General features: G+C 38.3%; 1 pseudogene; it reads right to left on the reverse strand.

Annotated features, from left to right (window-relative positions):
- Positions 1–5,370: 5,370 nt before the first annotated feature.
- On the reverse strand, positions 5,371–5,497 carry LOC131826082 (U4 spliceosomal RNA; annotated as a pseudogene).
- Positions 5,498–6,481: the final 984 nt, after the last annotated feature.

Raw genomic sequence — 6,481 nt, forward strand, 5'->3', positions numbered from 1 at the left:
TCCAGCAACCCTCAGTCTGTTTTGTAAGATTAAGAGTCTCTTATGTTTTGTCTCCCTTCCGATCCCATCTTGTATCATTTTCTCCTTCCCCACTCCCCAAGCCCCCCACTGTGCCTCTCAAATTCCTCATACCAGGGAGATCATATGATAATTATCTTTCCCTGATTGACTTATTTCACTCAGCATAATACCCTCTAGTTCCATCCATGTTGTTGCTAATGGCAAGTTTCGTTTCCTTTGATGGCTGCATAGTATTCCATTGTGTATATATACCACCTCTTCTTTATCCATTCATCTGTTGATGGACATCTAGGTTCTTTCCATACTTTGGCTATTGTGCATTGCTGCTATAAACATTCAGGTGCACGTACCCTTTTGGATCACATTTGTATCTTTAGGTTAAATACCCATAATGCAATTGCTGGGTTGTAGGGTAGCTCTATTTTCAACTTTTTGAGGAATCTCCTTGCTGTTTTCCAGAGTTGCTGCAGCAGCGTAAATTCCCACCAACAGTATAGGAGGGTTCCCCTTTCTCTGCATCCTCCCCAGCATCTGTCATTTCCTGACTTGTTAATTTTAGCCATTTTGACTGGTGTGAGGTGGTATCTCTCTGTGGTTTTGATTTGTATTTCCCTGAGGCCGAGTGTGGAGCACATTTTCATGTGTCTGTTGGCCATCTGGATGTCTTCTTTGCAGAAATGTCTGTTCATGTCCTCTGTGTATTTCTTAATTGGGTTATTTGTTCTTTGGGTGTTGAGTTTGATAAGCTCTTTATAGATTTTGGATACTAGACCTTTATCTGATATGTCATTTGTGAATATCTTCTCCCATTCTGTCAGTTGTCTTTTGGTTTTGTTGACTGTTTCCATTGCTGTGCAAAAGCTTTTGATCTTGATGACATCCCAATAGTTCATTTTTGCCCTTGCTTCCCTTGTCTTTGGTGATGTTTCTAGAAAGAAGTTGTTGTGGCCGAGGTTAAAGAGGTTGCTGCCTGTGTACTCCTCAAGGATTTTGATGGATTCCTGTCTCACACTGAGGTCTTTCATCCATTTGGAGTCTATTTTTGTGTGTGGTGTAAGGAAATGGTCCAGTTTCATTCTTCTGTGTGTGGTTGTCCAGTTTTCCCAACACAGTTTGTTGAAGAAATTGTCTTTTTTCCACTGGACATTCTTTCCTGCTTTGTCGAAGATTAGTTGACCATAGAGTTGAGGGTCAATTTCTGGGCTCTCTATTCTGTTCTCTGGATCTATTTGTCTGTTTTTGTGCCAGTACCATACCGTCTTGATGATTATAGCTCTGTAATAGATCTTGAAGTCTGGAATTGTGATGCCACAAACTTTTTGGGTTTTCTTTTTCAACATTCCTCTCACTATCTGAGGTCTTTTCTAGTTCCATTTCTTTGAAAAAAAAAAAAAAAAAGGATGGTTGTTTGATAGGGATTGCATTAAACGTGCAGATTGCTTTAGGTAGCATAGACATTTTCACAATATTTGTTCTTCCAATCCATGAGCCTGGAATGTTTTTCCATTTCTTTGTGTCTTCCTCAGTTTCTTTCATGAGTACTTTATAGTTTTCTGAGTACAGATTCTTTGCCTCTTTGGATAGGTTTATTCCTAGGTATCTTATGGTTTTGGGTCCAATTGTAAATGGGATTGAGTCCTTAATTTCTTTTTCTTCTGTCTTGCTGTTGGTGTATAGAAATGCAACTGATTTCTGTGCATTGATTTTATATCCTGACACTTTACTGAATTCCTGTATGAGTTGTAACAGTTTTGGAGTGGAGTCTTTTGGCTTTACCACATAAAGTATCATATCATCTGCAAAGAGTAAGAGTTTGACTTCTTCTTTGCCAATTCAGATGCCTTTAACTTCTTTTTGTTGTCTGATTGCTAAGGCTAGGACTTCTAGTACTATGTTGAATAGCAATGGTGATGATGGACATCCCTGCCATGTTCCTGGCCTTAGCGGAAAAGCTGTCAGTTTTTCTTCATTGAGAATGATATTCACTGTGGGTTTTTCATAGATGGCTTTGATGATATTGAGGTATGTGCCCTCTATCCCTACACTTTGAAGAGTTTTGATAAAGAAGGGATGCTGTACTTTGTCAAATGCTTTTTCAGCAGCTATTGGGAGTATCATATGGTTCTTGTTCTTTCTTTTATTAATGTGTTATATCACATTGATTGATCTGTGGATGTTGAACCAACCTTGTATCCCTGGAATAAATCCCACTTGGTCCTGGTGAATAATCCTTTTAATGTACTGTTAGATCCTATTGGCAGTATTTTGGTGAGAATTTTTGCATCTGTATTCATCAAGAATATTTGTCTCTAATTCTCTTTTTTTGATGGAGCCTTTGTCTGGTTTTGGGATCAAGGTAATGCTGGCCTCAAAAAGAGAGTTTTGAAGTTTTCCTTCCATTTCTTATTTTTTGGAACAGTTTACTGTTCAGGTTTTCTATTTCTTCCTGGTTCAGTTTTGGTAGTTTATACTTTTTAGGAGTGCATCCATTTCTTCCAGATTGTCAAATTTGCTGGCGTGTAGTTGCTCATATTATGTTCTTATAATTGCTTGTATTTCTTTGGTGTTGGTTGTGATCTCTCCTCTTTCATTCATGATTTTATTTATTAGGGTCCTTTCTCTTTTCTTTTTGGTAAGTTTGGCCAAGGGCTTATCAATCTTATTAATTCGTTCAAAGAAACAGCTCCTATCTTTGTTGATTTGTTCTATTGTTTTTTTTTTTTTTTTTTTTTGTGGGGGGTTTCTATTTCAATGATTTCGGCTGTGATCTTTATTATTTCTCTTCTTGTGCTGGGTTTAGTCTTTATTTGCTGTTTTTTCTCAGCTTCTTTAGGTATAGGGTTAGGTTGTATATTTGAGACTTTTCTTGTTTCTTGAGAAAGGATTGTATTGCTATATATTTTCCTCTCAGGACTGCCATTGCTGTGTCCCACAGATTTTGAAAAGCTGTGTTTTCATTTTCATTTGTTTCAATGAATTTTTAAAATTCTTCTTTAATTTTCTGGTTACCATTTCATTATTTAGTAGGATGTTCTTTAGCCTCCATGTATTTCAGTCTTTTCAACTTTCTGCTTGTGAATGAGTTCTAGTTTCAGAACATTGTGATCTGAAAATATGCAAGGAATATTGCATATTGACCTGATTTGTGACCTGATTTGTGACCCAGACTGTGATCTATTCTGAGAATGTTCCATGTGCACTAGAGAAGAATGTGTATTCTGTTGCTTTAGGATGGAATGTTCTGAATATATCTGTGATGTCCATCTGGTCCATTATGTCATTTAATGGATTTATTTCTGTCCATTTCAGTGAGGAAGGTGTTAATGTTCCCTATTATTATTGTATTATTGTCAATATGTTTCTTTGTTTTGTTATTAATTGGTTTATAGAGTTGGCTGCTCCCATGTTAGGGGCATAGATATTTAAAATTGTTAGATCTTCTTGTTGGACAGAACCTTTGAGTATGATATAGTGTCCTTCCTCATCTCTTATTATAGTCTTTGGCTTAAAATCTAATTGATCTAATATAAGGATTACCACCCCAGCTTTCTTTTGATGTCCATTAGCATGGTAAATTGTTTTTCACCCCTTCACTTTAAATCTGGAGGTGTCTTTGGGTCTAAAATGAGTTTCTTGCAGATAGCATATTGATGGGTTTTGTTTTTTATTCATTCTGATACCCTGTGTCTTTTGATTGGGCCATTTACCCTATTTACATTCAGAGTAACTCTTAAAAGACGTGAATTTAGTGACATTGTATCACCTGTAAGGTGACTATTACTGTATATTGTCTCTGTTCCTTTCTGGTCTACATTTTTAGGCACTTTGCCTAGAGGACCCCTTTCAATATTTCCTGCAGGGCTGGCTTGGTGTTTGCAAATTTTTAAAATTTTTGTTTGTCCTGGAAGCTTTTTATCTCTTTCTATTTTCAATGATAGCCTAGTGGATATAGTATTCTTGGCTGCATGTTTTTCTCATTTAGTGCTCTGATATATCATGCCAGTTCTTTCTGGCCTTCCAGGTCTCTGTGGATAAGTCTGCTGCCAATGTAATATTTTTACCATTGTATGTTACTGACTTCTTGTCCTGGGCTGCTTTCAGGATTTTCTGTGTCACTAAGACTTGTAAGTTTTACTATTAGATGATGGGGTGTGGACCTATGTTTGTTGATTTTGAGGGGGCATCTCTGTACCTCCTGGATCTGATAGCTTGTTCCTTTTGCCATATTAGGGAAATTCTCTACTATAATTCACTCCAATATACCTTCTACCCCTCTCTCTCTTTCTTCTTCTGGAATCTCAATTATTCTAATATTGTTTCATCTTACGGTATCACTTATCTCTCAAATTCTCCACATCATGGTCCAGTAGTCGTTTGTCTCTCTTTTGCTCAGCTTCATTATTCTCTGTCATTTGGTCTTCTATATCACCAATACTCTCTTCTACCTCATTTGCCCTTAGCAGTAAGAGCCTCCATTTTTGATTTCACCTCATTAATTGCTTTTTTAAAATTTCAGCTTGCTTAGATTTTAGGTCTTTTATTTCTCCAGAAAGGACTTTTATTTCTCCAGATAGAGTTTCTGTAATATCTTCCATGCCTTTTTCTTTTTCTTTTTTTTGTTTTAAAGATTTTATTTTTTTATTTGACAGACAGAGATCACAAGCAGAGAGGCAGGCAGAGAGAGAGAGAGGGAAGCAGGATCCCCGCTGAGCAAAGAACCCAACGTGGGACTCGATCCCAGGACCCTGGAATCATGACCCGAGCCGAAGGCAGCGGCCTAACCCACTGAGCCACCCAGGCACCCCTTCCATGCCTTTTTCAAGGTAGCACCTTGAGAATCATCATTCTGAACTGCAGTTGTAACATATTACCAATGTCCATATTGATTAGGTCCCTAGCCATCAGTGTTGCCGCCACCGCTTCTTCTTCTTCTTCTTCTTCTTTTTTGGTGAGTTTTTCTGCCTTGTCATTTTATCCAGATAAGAATATATGAAAGAGGGAACAAAATACTAAAGGGTGGCAAGGATACCAGAAAATTGTATGCTAACCAAATCAGAAGAGATACAAAGCCGGTGGGAGAAGATGGGGGGAAAAATAAATAAAAATAAAAAAATAAAAAATTATAAATATAATATATATAAGAAAAACATATATATCAAAAATAAGGGTAAACACAATAAAGGGATGGAATAAGAGTGTAAAGATGGAAATTAAAAAAAAATTCCTAAAAATGAATTGATAAGATAAGTTGGTTGGAAAAAGGAAAAAAAAAAAAAATGAGGAGGGAATGTGCTCAGACTGGAGACTAGAACAAGGCTATGTGCCAGATTAGGGTATATTTTGATCTATTAAAAGAAATTGCATCCCAAAATCCTTTAGGAAAAAAAAACCTATATGATTACAAAAAGTTTTCAATTAGCAGTAATCGCGCCTCGGATAAACCTCATTGGCTACGATACTGCCACTGCGCAAAGCTGTATATGATTACAAAAAGTAAGTTTAAATTCAATGAAGGGATAAAATATTACTATAACAATGAAGTTTTAAAAGTTTTTTTTTTTGAGAAAGGTATTGTTAAATAAACTAGTTAAAAATGCTAAAAGAGGAAAGTGGTAAAGTTAAAATATAGAATTAAAAAAAATTAAAAAAATTAACTTTGCAAGGCTAAAGGATCATGGGGAAAAAGTCACAAATTCTATGCATCGCTTTCCCTTAGCTCTGGAGTTCCACTGTTCTCCTTTATCAGTGAGCTTTGCCTTGGCTGCAGGTTGCTGCTAATCTTCTGGGGGAGGGGCCTGTTGCAGTGATTCTCAGATGTATTTGCCCGAGGCGGAATTGCATCACTCTTGCCAGGGACTGGGCTAAGTAATCTTCTGGGGTTTGGTCTCAGAGCTTTGTTCCCTGAATGCCTTCCGTACAGCTTTGGAGGATGGGAATGAAAAAGTGGCCTCCTGATATCTGGCCAGGAGGAGCTAAGAGCTCGGGGCTCCCTGTTCTTAGTGCACCCTCAGAGAAAAGCAGTCAATCACTCCTGTCTCCTTGGTTTCCAGCTGTACTCCGAGCTCACCTGGCCTGTGACTGAGCATTTCTATCTCTGGCACACAGCCCCATTTGGAGTCTCCAAACCCAGCAGATTCCTGCTGTGCTGCTCCTCCTGAAGCAGGAAGGTGAGTCTCCCTGGATCTGCTACTTGTGGGGTCCCTGCTCAAAGAGCGGTGGTCCGACTGTGCTTTGGATCATGGTTTAAGGTAACCTCGATCTATAAGCTCACTCTTAGGCTCTGTCTCTGTAGTTGACTTCCCTGTTCTGATAACTGGCAGCTCTGCAACACTCAGACACCCCTGATCTTTCTTTGACCCCATGAAACCTGGGACCACACTGTCCCCATGAGGGCTCCACCCCTGCTTAGCCTCTGGAGCGATGTCCCTCATGGAGCAGACTTCCCAATGTTCTGATTTTG

This window comes from Mustela lutreola, chromosome 2 (assembly GCF_030435805.1).
Source record: "Mustela lutreola isolate mMusLut2 chromosome 2, mMusLut2.pri, whole genome shotgun sequence".
NCBI classification, from domain to species: Eukaryota; Metazoa; Chordata; class Mammalia; order Carnivora; family Mustelidae; genus Mustela; species Mustela lutreola.